Below are 14,899 nucleotides of genomic sequence, written 5' to 3'. Positions count from 1 at the left end.
TACATTACTTTAACAGTTTTAGAAACTTGTTTTCTATCCAATGCTACTAATTATATGCATATCCTAGCTTCTGGGTCTGAGTACCAGGCAGTTTACTTTGGACACGTCATTCATCCGAACTTACGAACACTGCCCCCTAGCCCTAAGAGGTTTTAAATATCTGTGCGTTTGGATAGATAAAGATCTAATCTATTAAAACACCAAACCCATTCCCAGGGATGGTTAACTTTTGGGGTTCCACCAGTCTGAACCAATCTAGGTAGATCTGCTTTCAGTTTTAATGCCCCCCTTTCTTGGACTAGCCTGCAGAACTCCTTGCATCTTGACTCCCTGGTGCTGCCAGGGCAGTTTAACATTATAGTATTAGATGTGTTGAATGAAAGTTACAGTTGTTTTGATTGAATTAAGAGATTGTTTTGGTTGTAATGTTGAAAGTTGTAATGTAGTTTTATTTTTGTTTTGTTAGAAGGATCATTTTTGTACTGTTGTATTGCTGTATTGCTCAGTGAGTTTCCCCTGACTAAATAAAAGTTAAATAAAAAAATAGGCAAACACCCTGGATTATATAGCCTTTGAATAAAATGGACAGGTGACAGGTTTCTACTGTGATCTCATAAATTCGCCATCTTCCCAAGAGTCTGCTGTTCTGTGTGGTTGCAGGAAATACAGCTATTAGTACCAATATGTCCGAAAGCATGGGAGCTTGTGTTTGAGCTCCCCCACCATACTGCCTTCCCCCTCTCCTCCTCCTTGCCTTACAACCCCCCTCCACTCCCCCTAAGTCCCCCCAGTGTGTCTGGCTAGTGGCTCAGACAGTCACTATCCGCATTGCGTTACAGTGCTCGAGTAAGGAGGGGAAAATAACATATATCATTAATCTGTGCCTGCCACTGTTTTTTCTTTAAGTACTCAAATAAATACTTGCTTGACCTCTCCTTCAACAGGATAAATATACCCAGCATGGCACTAGTGACAACTATTGTCTGCTATTTTGGAATTTTGTGCCATTCATAGCTTTGTGGGGGCACTTTATTATTTTTGACTTTCTGACATTCCTTTCTGCCGTCAACCATTGATGTTTCATTATTGATATAACCAATTGTCTCATATGACTTTATCTTGATTGTGTTATATTCATATACAATTTGTGTTGGTTTAAAAGTGCTACACAACTGTGGCGTGGAATAAGTGAATCAAGTAACATGAAAATAACAGTGAATCTGTTCATGTGTGCATTTAAGATAAACGTGTCCATGCCAAGTAGAAATTATCAAAGAAGACATGGCAGTTATATGCATATTATAATTGGGATTCTAACTGTAAAATATTTATATTAAGAGATATTTATAAGAGGAAGATTCTTAGGGACATATTTGCTTCAGAGGTACTGAGTGTTGTTTAGATGTAGAGATGATGATAGATGTATGTTGTTTAGATGCCCAGTGTGTAATAGTGAGGAGAGTGGCGGTCGAACAGAATGTGAGGTTAATCACCTTTGGGTTGATGTGGCTTTGATCCTCATGCTGTGTGAATACCACAGCCTCAGTCTCTGTCTGCTCCTGCCACTGCCACCTTCCCCCACTCCCTCCCTCCCTCCAGCTCTCACACACATTTACTCTCTTTCCCAGATGCACGAGCACAGCAGTGTACGAGCACATACACCACACATGCAAGTGTGCGCATGCACATACGTACAGATAGACACACAGACGTAAAGACACACATGCGCGCACACAGACTGCAAGATGGGCGAGACAAGTCGTCACGCCTGAAAACAACACAAGGGTGAGAGTATGAGCGAGAAAGAGAGAGAGAAAGTGAAAGGGGGGAGGAGGAAAAGGGAATAGATGGAGATGAGGGGAAAGGGGGTGAGAGACAGAGCAGGGGAGGCGGGGACAGAGCGGTGAGAATGTCAGCAGGCAAGAGAGAAAGATGGACTGTAAGCTTGCATATGTGTTTTGTGTGTGTTTGTGTGTGTGCGATGTATATAGGTGACACAGATTTATGAGGGGAGGAGGTCAGAGATGGCGGCGCTGGCTGGTGTTTGTGGTAGGGGGTTGTGGAAGTATGGCTGTAAGTACAGCAGCAATGGCATCAATGCGACTGTCTGTGTGTACCTGTCTCACACAATGGCTGCTTGGACTCTAATCGCCCGGAGAATTAGAGATCCGACTTGGCAAATGGAGACAGCCATTAACAGAGCCAGGGACAGAGCCTGTGAGAGGGATAGGAGAAGGAGAGAGATACAAAAAAATAGAGAGAAAGCTGGGGGAGTAGAACGGGCACCTTTTTCATGTTACTGTCTAGGCTACAGCCCTGAAAAAAAGGAAGACAGTGAAGATGGAGCAAGATAGGGTTTATTGTGCTTTATTTCCTTTACCGATGGAATAATTGTCCCTTTTCTCAGTGGGGTAATAGATCAATAACGAATCGAGAGTGTGTGTGTCTGTGTGTGCTACTGTGCTACTGTGCATGTTTGCATGTGTGTGTGTGCACGCTCTTGTGTATGTGTATGTGTATGTGCATCCATTTGTGTGCATGTATGTGCACACAGTCATGTGTGTGAGTGTGTGTTTACACAAGGAGCACAAATTCTACACCAGCTAAAGCCGAAATGGTGAGTGGATACACTCGAGCGAACAGGCAAACGAAAAGAGAGAAGCTATCTATCTGACCTCTTTGGCTAGCCGCCGTTATTCTCTTAACATTTCTTCTTTCACATTCATCCTGTTTCTTTTTGCGTGGTGTTTCTACTCCCTCTCTCTCTGGTTTTCTTCATCCACCTTCCTCTTGTGCTCTCATGCTTTGGAGAGAAAGGAGGAGCTCATAAATCTGGGACAGGGAAAACCAGAGGGACAAGAGGAAATTGAAGGGGTCTAATTTCAGACAGTACATGCTACATGCACCTTCGTTGTGTTGGATTTATTTGCATTACATGTATGTATTTCGTTGCATGAGCAGCAAACTTAGCGCTTTGGTAGTATCTCAGTAGTTTTAAGCCTTTTTTTACTTTTAAGAAAGCATATGTTTAGTTATGTTTCACTGTTGTCTAATATAGACTAGTGTAGAAATGTGTCTGTAAATCAATAATATTTCTACAAAATGTATATTTAAACTCGAATATGTGTGTGGGTGCGCAGACCCACGAACCACTGCGGCCCCCCATGAGTTATATTTTTTTGTGTCCCCCTCCTCATCAAAGTTGCCCATCCCTGGTTTAGACAATAGTATGTCAGTCTGTTTCAACAGTAACTTTTTCTCTGTCTGTCTACCACTAGGGGGTAACTATAGGAATGAAATGCATATACAATATCTTCATGTCTTGAAAGATTCAAATGAAAACACAAGAATAGTACAGGGCATCAATACCATCCAATGATTTCTTACCCCTGTCTTTTTTTTCATCTTTCAGGTAACATCTCTGGCAAGTTTGGAGGTTTAGAGATGAGCCATTATGAGGTGGAGCCGTTCACCAACCCAACACACAACACAATTATATGGTATCCAAACTAGTGGCAGATTGACTCTTTCTTTCAGGGATCGTCATAAGTAAGTTTCCCACTAACTGCTGTTCGCCGTTTCGCTACAAAAGCCTTTATACACCTCCCGCTATCATTGTTGTGTTGTACTTTTATCCTCAAATAGATTCACATAAGTATATTTAGAGACTTGACTTATATCTAAGCATGTTTTGTTGTCCCTGAGACCCTTAACCTGTGATTACTTTAAGGTCACAGGTGAGGTCCTTGGGAACAAGGCTGCATGCAAGTTCATCAGAATTTGGGTGAATAAAAAAAACTATTAGGTAGAAGGATGTAATCGGGATCAAGAAGATGTCATTGGATGAACAGCCAAGGAAACACAGAAATATCACCACCTAAAGCACCAGTTACCCTACTGGAAATATCACCACCTAAAGCACCAGTTACCGTACTGTAAATATCACCACCTAAAGCACCATATAACCCTACTGGAAATATCACCACCTAAAGCACCAGTTACCGTACTGGAAATATCACCACCTAAAGCACCAGTTACCCTACTGGAAATATCACCACCTAAAGCACCAGTTACCCTACTGGAAATATCACCACCTAAAGCACCAGTTACCGTACTGGAAATATCACCACCTAAAGCACCAGTTACCCTACTGGAAATATCACCACCTAAAGCACCAGTTACCCTACTGGAAATATCACCGCCTAAAGCACCAGTTACCCTACTGGAAAAATCACTGCCTAAAGCACCAGTTACCCTACTGGAAATATCACCGCCTAAAGCACCAATTACCCTACTGGAAATATCACCGCCTAAAGCACCAGTTACCCACTGGAATCTTACACAAAATAAACACATTCTGTTTGCAATTCTAACATGTTCCATCTCATGTGAAATTACTTGATTACCTGTTTCCTATGCATGTGTAATGTCTTTTGGAACTATAAAGGCACTCCAAACAACCTTTAAGGTGTTTATGAAATCATTTTTTATGTTACAATTCGATTTGTGTTACAATACATTTTGTTATTGTGAAATGAATGTATATTCATACGTTTTTAGCATGTACATTTCTGGTAGGGGACCCTCACAAAAGTGTCTATAATAGAATAATAATATTATTTTTATTTACAGATGTTAAGGCTAACCTCCAATGTATTGATTGATAAAGGAAATACAAATTTTCTTGGAAAAAATGTCTAAGGGATGACATTGACATTGTAAATAAGGACACTAAAAGTATGTCACACAAGCATATAACAAAGGTGTATGGAGTATAACGAACTCATCGCAGCTCGGCCACGAAAATGGAAGAGGCAATTTCTCAAAATATAAAGCAATGAATTGGTTTGTCTGCCACCAATGAAAAACCATGCATGGCTTAAAATGACTAGTATAAATAGCAAAAAGTATCCGTTTCACTTAAGGTCGAAAGGTTTGATAACTACACCGCATATAATTCTAGATATTTGGGAACAGATTTTTTATGTCCCAATACCATGGCATCGGGTTTATGAACTGATTTACAAAACAACAATTGAAGCATAAATCCATTATTTGTCGTTTAATGTTATTATGTAAAATTCTCACCACAAAAAGAATGCTCAATATATGGGGCATTGAACAGTCAGTCCTGTGCAGACTCTGCCACGAAGAAACAGAATTAATAGATCATCTCTTTTGGTACTACCCTTTGGTGGCTCGCTTTTGGAGTCAGGTCCACAAGTGGTTGTTAAGTCCACAAGTGGTTGTTAATAAGTCTGTGCTCAGATTGACCTACAAACAGTACTGTTAGGAGATTTGAAAAACCACGATCAATTAATGGGAAATATGATAATACCCTAAGGTAAAGTATTTATTTTTTAGGAGAATCTCGGTAGAAATGGAACAAATAGAGAGGTTCAAGACCCTCAGAAAACATCACAGTAAAATAGGAGGATGTATGCAAAAGGAAATAGTCAAATGTTAGTGTATTGGGAAAGGTGGCTTAGTCTGTGGTTATCTGAGAGTAGGAATTCAGATTTTTTAAAAAAATTTTACACTTGACTTTGGAGTCCAGTGTAATTAGGAAAGAAACGTCAGACACTGACGGTACAAAACATTAGTAACACCTTCCTAATGTTAAGTTGCACCCCCTTTTTGTCCTTGTGAAACGCTTGACACCTTGTCGAGTCCAATCCCGACGAATTGAGGCTATTACGAGGACAAAATGGAGTGCAACTCAATATTAGGAAGGTGTTCCTAATGTTTTGTACATTCAGTGTCATATATATATATTTACAACGTTTAAGTCGGATGTTTACATTCACTTAGGTTGGAGTCATTAAAATTAGTTTTTCAACCACAAATTTCTTGTTAACAAACTATAGTTTTGACAAGTCGGTTAGGACATCTCCTTTGTGCAATTTTTTTTTATTTTTTCACCTTTATTTAACCAGGTAGGCAAGTTGAGTTCGACACATACAACGACACAGAGTTACACATGGAGTAAAACAAACATACAGTCAATAATACAGTATAAACAAGTTTATATACGATGTGAGCAAATGAGGTGAGATAAGGGAGGTAAAGGCAAAAAGGCCATGGTGGCAAAGTAAATACAATATAGCAAGTAAAACACTGGAATGGTAGATTTGCAATGGGAGAATGTGCAAAGTAGAAATAAAAATAATGGGGTGCAAAGGAGCAAAATAAATAAATAAATAAAATACAGTAGGGAAAGAGGTAGTTTTTTGGGCTAAATTATAGGTGGGCTATGTACAGGTGCATTAATCTGTGAGCTGCTCTGACAGCTGGTGCTTAAAGCTAGTGAGGGAGATATGAGTCTCCAGCTTCAGTGATTTTTGTAGTTCGTTCCTGTCATTGGTAGCAGAGAACTGGAAGGAAAGGCAGCCAAAGGAAGAATTGGCTATGGGGGTGACCAGTGAGATATATCTGTAGCGCGTGCTACGGGTGGGTGCTGCTATGGTGACCAGTGAGCTGAGATAAGGTGGGGCTTTACCTAGCAGATACTTGTAGATGACCTGGAGCCAGTGGGTTTGGCGACGAGTATGAAGCAAGGGCCAGGCAACGAGAGCGTACAGGTCGCAGTGGTGGGTAGTATATGGGGTTTTGGTGACAGAACAGATGGAACTGTGATAGACTGCATCCAATTTGTTGAGTAGATTGTTGGAGGCTATTTTGTAAATGACATCGCCAAAGACGAGGATCGGTAGGATTGTCAGTTTTACTAGGGTATGTTTGGCAGCATGAGTGAAGGATGCTTTGTTGCGAAATAGGAAGCCAATTCTAGATGTAACTTTTTATGGCTGCAGGGGCAGTATTGAGTAGCTTGGATGAAAAGGTGCCCATTGTAAACGGCCAGCTCTCAGTCTCAGTTGCTAATATATGCATATTATTATTAGAATTGGATAGAAAACACTCTAAAGTTTCCAAACCTGTCAAAATATTGTCTGTGAGTATAACATAACTGATATTGCAGGCGAAACCCTGAGGAAAATCCAAACAGGAAGTGGCTTCTATTTTGAAAACTCCATGTTCCATAGCCTCCCTTTGCTGGATTTAAAGGGATATGAACCAGATTCCTTTTCCTATCGCTTCCTCAAGGTGTCAACAGTCTTCAGACATAGTTTCAGGCTTTTATTTTGAAAAATGAGCCAGAACGATAACATTGCGTCAAGTGGTCACATGAGTTTTGCTTGCGCAACAGAATTTGGACAGCCATTGTTTTCCTCTCTCCTACTGTGAAAGACATTTGTGGTTAATATATTATCGATTATATATTTTAAAAACAACCTGAGGATTTGATTATAAAAAACGTTTGACATGTTTCTGTGGACATTATGGAAACTATTTGGAATTTTCGTCTGCGTTGTCATGACCGCTCTTTCCTGTGGATTTCTGAACATAACGCGACAAACAAACGGAGGTATTTTGGATCTAAAAATAATCTTTATGGAACAAAATGAACATTTGTTTTGTAACTGGGAGTCTCGTGAGTGAAAATATCTGAAGATCATCAAAGGTAAACAATTAATTTGATTGCTTTTCTGATTTCCGTGACCGAGCTACCTGATGCTAAGTGTACTTAATGTTTTATCGGGCGATTGATAAACTTACACAAACGCTTGGATTGCTTTCGCTGTAAAGCATAATTTCAAAATCTGACACAACAGGTGGATTAACAAAAGGCTAAACAGTGTTTTCCTATATTGCACTTGTGATTTCATGAATATAAATATTTATAGTAATATTTATTGTATGTAGCGCTATGCTATTCAGCGGTTGTTGATGACACTTATCCCGATATCGGGATTGCAGCCATAACAAGTTAATTTAGGATTGGAGATGTTTGATATGAGTCTGGAAGGAGACTTTACAGTCTAACCAGACACCTAGGTATTTGTAGTTGTCCACATATTCTAAGTCAGAACCGTCCAGAGTAGTGATGCTGGACGGGCGGGTGTGTGTGAGGGCAGCGATCTGTTGAAGAGCATGCATTTAGTTTTACTTGCATTTAACAGCAGTTGGAGGAGAGTTGTACGGCATTGAAGCTCGTCTGGAGGTCCTCTCTGGGATATGTGGGCCCACCTGGCCAAGAGCCAGTGAAAGTGCAGAGCGCCAAATTCAAATAAATTACTATAAAAATCTAACTTTCATGAAATCACATATGTAAGATACCAAATTAAAGCTACACGTGTTGTGAATCCAGCCAACATTTCAAAAATGCTTTTCGGCAAAAGCAAACAATGCTATTATCTGAGGGTAGCACCTCAATAAACAAAGGGTCCTTTTGTTCGATTAGTTCCGTCGATATATATCCAAAATGTCCATTTATTTAGCGCGTTTGATCCAGAAAAACACCTGTTCCAAATTGCGCAACGTCACTACAATATATGTCAAAAGTTACCTGTAAACTTTGCCAAAACATTTCAAACTACTTTTGTAATACAACTTTAGGTATTTTTTAAAGTAAATAATCGATAAAATTGAAGACGGGATGATCTGTTTTCCATACAGGAAGAAAACAAACTGATGCTACCTTTCTGGTCACGCGCCTCTATCTAACAGTACACTTGAAGTGACCCTCGTTTTGAACAGGGCTACTTCTTCATTACACAAAGGAAAAACCTCAACCAATTTCTAAAGACTGGTGACATCCATTGGAAGCGGTAGGAACTGCATGAAGGTCCCTTAGAAATCTCGATTCCCAATGAAAACGTATTGAAAAGAGAGTGACCTCAAAAAATAAAAATCTGAATGTTTTTTCCTAAGGGTTTCGCCTGCTACATAAGTTCTGTTTTACTCACAGACATGATTCAAACCGTTTTAGAAACTTCAGAGTGTTTTCTATTCAATACTAATAATATGCATATCTTATTTTCTGGGGATGAGTAGCAGGCAGTTGAATTTGGGCATGCATTTCATCTGGACTTGAAAATACTGCCCCCTTTCACCAAGAAGTTTTACATCTTGGACATCATTGATGTATACAGAGAAGAGAGTCGGCCCGAGAATTGAACCCTGTGGCACCCTCATAGCGACTGCCAGAGGTCCGGACAACAAGCCCTCCGATTTGACACACTGAACTCTATCAGAAGAGTAGTTGGTGAACCAGGCGAGGCAATCATTTGAGAAACCAAGGCTGTTGAGTCTGCCGATAAGAATGTGGTGATTGACAGAGTCGAAAGCCTTGTCTCTTATCGATGGAGGTTATGATATCATTTAGTACTTTTAGTACTTTTAGTACTTTGAGCATGGCTGAGGTGCACCAGCTCTGAAACCAGATTGCATAGAGGAGAAGGTACGGTGGGATTCGAAATGGTCGGTAATCTGTTTGTTAACTTCGCTTTCGAAGACCTTAGAAATGCAGGGTAGGATAGATACAGGTCTGTAGCAGTTTGGGTCTAGAGTGTCTCCCCCTTTGAACAGGGGGATGACCGTGGCAGCTTTCCAATCTTTGGGAATCTCAGACAATATGAAAGAGAGGTTGAACAGGCTAGTAATAGGGGTTGCAACAATTTTGGCAGCTCATTTTAGAAAGAGAGGGCCCAGATTGTCTAGCCCGGCTGATTTGTAGGGGTCCAGATTTTGCAGCTCTTTCAGAAAATCAGCTATCTGGATTTGGGTGAAGGAGAAATGGGGGAGAGTGATGGAGTGCTGCATTAGATGACCTGGCATCCACAATCACCCGACCTCAACCCAATTTAGATGGTTTGGGATGAGTTGGACCGCAGAGTGAAGGAAAAGCAGCCAACAAGTGCACAACATATGTGGGAACGCCTTCAAGACTGTTGGAAATGCATTCCAGGGGAAGCTGGTTGAGAGAATGCTATGAGTGTGCAAAGCTGTCATCAAAGTATTGATTTGTTTAACACTTATTTTGTTTACTACATGATTCCATATGTGTAAGTTCATAAAGATAAGAAAATAATACTATAAAATAAATAATACAAATGCTGAGCTATATGGTGACATACAGTGCATTTGGAAAGTACTCAGACACCTTCACTTTTTCCACATTTTGTTACGTTACAGCATTTTTCTAAAATGGATTTAATAGTTTTTTTTACCTCATCAATCTACACACAATACCCCATAATGACAAAGCAAAAACAGGTTGTTTGATTTTTTTTGCAAATGTATAAAAAATACAAAAGTGAAATATCACATTTACATAAGTATTCAGACCCTTTATTCAGTACTTTGTTGAAGCACCTTTAGCAGCGATTACAGCCTTGAGTCTTCTTGGGTATGATGCTACAAGCTTGGCACACCTGTATTTGGGGAGTTTCTTCCATTCTTCTCTGCAGATCTTGTCAAGCTCTGTCGGGTTCAATGGGGAGCATCGCTGCACAGCTATATTCAGGTCTCTCCAGAGATGTTCAATGGGGCGCAAGTCCGGGTTCAGGCTGGGCCACTCAAGGACATTCAGAGACATCTGGAGAACCCAGCGGTTGTGGGCGGCGCAGTTGCAGTACCAGGCGGTGATACAGCCCAACAGGATGCTCTCAATTGTACATCTGTAAAAGAGTATGTTTGTAGGTGACAAGACAAATTTCATCAGCCTCCTGAGGTTAAAGAGACACTGTTGCGCCTTCTTCACCACACTGTCTGTGTGGGTAGACAATTTCAGTTTGTCAGTAATGTGTATGCCGAGGAACTTAACTTTCCACCTTCTCCACTACTGTCCTATAGATGTGGATAGGGGGTTGCTCCCTCTGCTGTTTCCTGAAGGCCACGATCTTCTCCTTTGTTTTGTTGACGTTGAGTGAGAGGTTTTTAGGTGATGGCGCCAGAGGAGATGGCCACCGTTTTACGGTCTCCTAACCAATTGTGCTATTATGTGGCGAATTTGTAAATTATTTTGTACATAGTGTTTCTGCAACCGTATATTACGGAAGAAAAGAGCTTCTGGATATCAGGACATTTGTAAACAACAGCTGGTGCACGAAATCTAAGGAAGTCTCTATATATTGTGATAAACTGCAGGCCACACTACTTGCCTAGAGAGTTCTCACTATACTTTACGTAGCTGTTTATTTACCACCACAGACAGATGCTGGCACTAAGACCCCACTCAGTCAGCTGTATAAGGAAATAAGCAAACAGGAAACCACTCACCCAGAGGCGGCGCTCCTAGTGGCTGGAGACTTTAATGCAGGGAAACTAAAATCAGTTCTACCAAATCTCTATCAACATGTTAAATGTGCAACCAGAGGGAAAAAAAATCTAGATCACCTGTACTCCACACACAGAGACGCGTACAAAGCTCTCCCTCGCCCTCCATTTGATAAATCCGACCCCAACTCTATCCTCCTGATTCCTGCTTACAAGCTAAAATTAAAGCAGGAAGCACCAGTATCTCGGTCTATAAAAAAATTGTCAGATGAAGCAGATGCTAAACTACAGGACTGCTTTGCTATCACAGACTGGAACATCTTCCGGGATTTTTCCAATGACATTGAGGAATTCACCACATCAGTCACTGGGTTTATCAATAAATGCATTGAGGACGTCGTCCCCACAGTGACGGTAGGTACATACCCCAACCAGAAGCCATCGATTACAGGCAACATTCGCACTGAGCTAAAGGGTAGAGCTGACGCTTTCAAGGTGCGGGACTCTAATCCGGAAGCTTACAAGAAATACCGCTATGCCCTGCGACGAACCATCAAACAGGCAAAGCGTCAATACAGGGCTAAGATTGAATCATACTACACCGGCTCCGATGCTCGTTGGATGTGGCAGGGCTTGCAAACTATTACAGACTACAAAGGGAAGCACAGCCGAGAGCTGCCCAGTGACATGAGCCTACCAGACGAGCTAAATCACTTCTATGCTCACTTCGAGGCAAGCAACACTGAGGCATGCATGAGAGCATCAGCTGTTCCCCGGATGACTGTGTGATCACGCTCTCCGTAGCCGACGTGAGTAAGACCTTTAAACAGGTCAACATACACAAGGCTGCGGGGCCAGACGGATTACCAGGATGTGTGCTCGGGGCATGTGCTGACCAACTGGCAGGTGTCTTCACTGACATTTCAACATGTCCCTGATTGAGTCTGTAATACCAACATGCTTCAAGCAGACCACCATAGTCCCTGTGCCCAAGAACACGAAGGGAACCTGCCTAAATGACTACAGACCCGTAGCACTCACGTCCGTAGCCATGAAGTGCTTTGAAAGGCTGGTAATGGCTCACATCAACACCATTATCCCAGAAACCCTAGACCCACTCCAATTTGCATACCGCCCAAACAGATCCACAGATGATGCAATCTCTATTGCACTCCACACTGCCAGTTCCCACCTGGACAAAATGAACACCTATGTGAGAATGCTGTTCATTGACTACAGCTCAGCGTTTAGCACCATAGTACCCCCATCGCTCATCAACAAGCTAAGGATCCTGGGACTAAACACCTCCCTCTGCAACTGGATCCTGGACTTCCTGACAGACCCCCCCTTAGGTGGTGAGGGTAGGTAGCAACACATCTGCCATGCAGATCCTCAACACTGGAGCTCCCCAGGGGTACATGCTCGGTCCCCTCCTGTACTCCCTGTTCACCCACGACCCAAGTCTAGGACAAAAAGGCTTCTCAACAGTTTTTACCCCCAAGCCATAAGACTCCTGAACATCTAACCAAATGGTTAACCGGGCTATCTGCATAGTGTCCCACCACACGCCAACCCCTCTTTTTACGCTTCTGCTACTCTCTGTTCATCATATATGCATAGTCACTTTAACAATACCTACATGTACATACTGCCTCAATAAGCCTGACTAACAGGTGTCTGTATATAGCCTTGCTACTCTTTTTTCAAGCACACACACACACACACACACACACACACACACACACACACACACACACACACACACACACACACACACACACACACACACACACACACACACACACACACACACTTTTTCCCCGCACCATTGGTTAGAGCCTGTAAGTAAGCATTTCACTGTAACCTGTTGTATTCGGCGCACGTGACAAATAAACTTTGATTTGATTTGATATTTTTCTGACATCACACTCCCAGAGCCCTCACCTCCTCCCTGTAGGCTGTCTCGTCATTCTTGGTAATCAAGACTACTACTGATGTGTCGCCTGCAAACTTGATGATTGAGTTGGAGGCGTGTATGGCCACGCAGTCATGGTCGAACAGGGAGTACATGAGGGGGATGAGCATGCACCCTTGTGGGGCCCCAGTGTTGAGCATCAGCAAAGGGGAGATGTTGTTTCCTACCTTCACCACCTGGGGGCGGCCCGTCAGGAAGTCCAGGATCCAATTGCACAGGGTGGGGTTGAGACCCAGGGCCTCAAACTTAATGATGAGCTTGGAGGGTACTATGGTGTTGAATGCTATAGTCAATGAACAGCATACTTACATAGGTGTTCCTCTTGTCTAGATGGGATAGGGCAGTGTGCAGTGTGATGGCAATTGCATCGTCTGTGGACCTATTGGAGCGGTAAGTTGGTCTAGGGTGACTGGTAAGGTGGAGGTGATATGATCCTTGACTAGTCTCTCAAAGCACTTCATGATGACAGAAGTGAGTGCTACGGGGAGATAGTCATTTAGTTCAGTTACCTTTGCTTTCTTGGGAACAGGAACAATGGTGGCCATCTTGAAGCATGTGGGGACAGCAGACTGGAATATGTCAGTAACCACACCAGCCAGCTGGTCTGTCCATGCTCTGAGGATGCGTCTAGGCATGCCGTCTGGGCCAGCAGCTTTGCCAGGGTTAACACGTTCAAATGTCTTACTCATGTCGACCATGGAGAATGAGTGCCCACAGTCCTTGGCAGCGGGCCGCGTCGGTGGCACTGTATTATCCTCAAAGCAGGCAAAGAAGGTATTAAGTTTGTCTGGAGGCAAGACGTCCGTGTCCGTGACGTGGCTGGTTTTTCTTTTGTAGTCCGTGATTATCTGCCACATACATCTCGTGTCTGAGCCATTGAATTGCGACTCCACTTTGTCTCTATACCGAAATTTTTCTTGTTTGATTGCCTTGCGGAGGGAAAAACTACACGGTTTATATTCGGCCATATTCCCAGTCACCTTTCCATGGTTAAATGCGGTGGTTCGCGCTTTCAGTTTATTAGGAATGCTGCCATCTATCCACGGTTTCCGGTTAGGGTAAGTTTTAATAGTCACAGTAGGTAAAACATCTCCTATACACTTCCTTATAAACTCACTCACCAAATCAGCGTATATGGCGGTATTACTCTCAGAGCCTACCCGGAACAAATCCCGGTCCACGTGATCAAAATTGATTGTGAGGTTTTCAAGGTCAGGTGAACAAAAGTACTTGAGTTCCTGTATGTTTTTACAATTACACCATGAGTCGTTAATCATGAAACATACACCCCCGCCCCTTCTTCTTCCCGGAGAGATATTTGTTCCTGTAGGAGTGACGCACTGAGAAGCCAGGTGGCTGTATCGACTCCGACAGCATATCCCAAGAGAGCCAAGTTTCCGTGATACGGAGTATGTTACAATATCTGATGTCTCTCTGGAAAGCAAACCTTGCCCTGATTCCGTCGACCTTGTTATCTAGGGACTGGACATTAGCGAGTAATATATTCGGGAGCAGTGGGTTGTGTGCACGCCTCTGAAGTCTGACCAGAAGACCGCTCCGTCTTCCTCTTGTCTGGCGGCATTGTTTTGGGTTGGCCTCTGGAATTAGTTAAAATGCCTTGGGTGGTGCGGACAAAGGATCCGCTTCGGGAAAGTTGTATTCCTGGTCGTTGTGCTGGTAAGTTGACGTCACTCTGATATCCTATAGTTATTGAAGAAAAAGAAACGCACACCTATTAAGACGAGGTGCTGGCTAGCGGAGTAGAAAACTTGAAAATAAAAGAGAGCCGCACACTCTAGGAGCTCA

The 14,899-nt window shown here is 42.4% G+C and overlaps 1 long non-coding RNA gene across 1 annotated transcript in view; it reads left to right on the top strand.

Annotated features, from left to right (window-relative positions):
* LOC118941150 (uncharacterized) overlaps window positions 1-4,463 on the top strand; it is a 180,455-nt gene extending 175,992 nt beyond the window's left edge. The window contains exon 4 of the long non-coding RNA XR_005037451.2: window positions 3,413-4,463. This is a non-coding gene — a long non-coding RNA (uncharacterized LOC118941150). The remainder of the gene's footprint in view (window positions 1-3,412) is intronic.
* Window positions 4,464-14,899: the final 10,436 nt, after the last annotated feature.

This window comes from Oncorhynchus mykiss, chromosome 18 (assembly GCF_057628025.1).
Source record: "Oncorhynchus mykiss isolate SJ-2025 chromosome 18, ASM5762802v1, whole genome shotgun sequence".
Taxonomy (NCBI): domain Eukaryota; kingdom Metazoa; phylum Chordata; class Actinopteri; order Salmoniformes; family Salmonidae; genus Oncorhynchus; species Oncorhynchus mykiss.
This window is presented reverse-complemented; position numbering and strand designations above follow the sequence as displayed.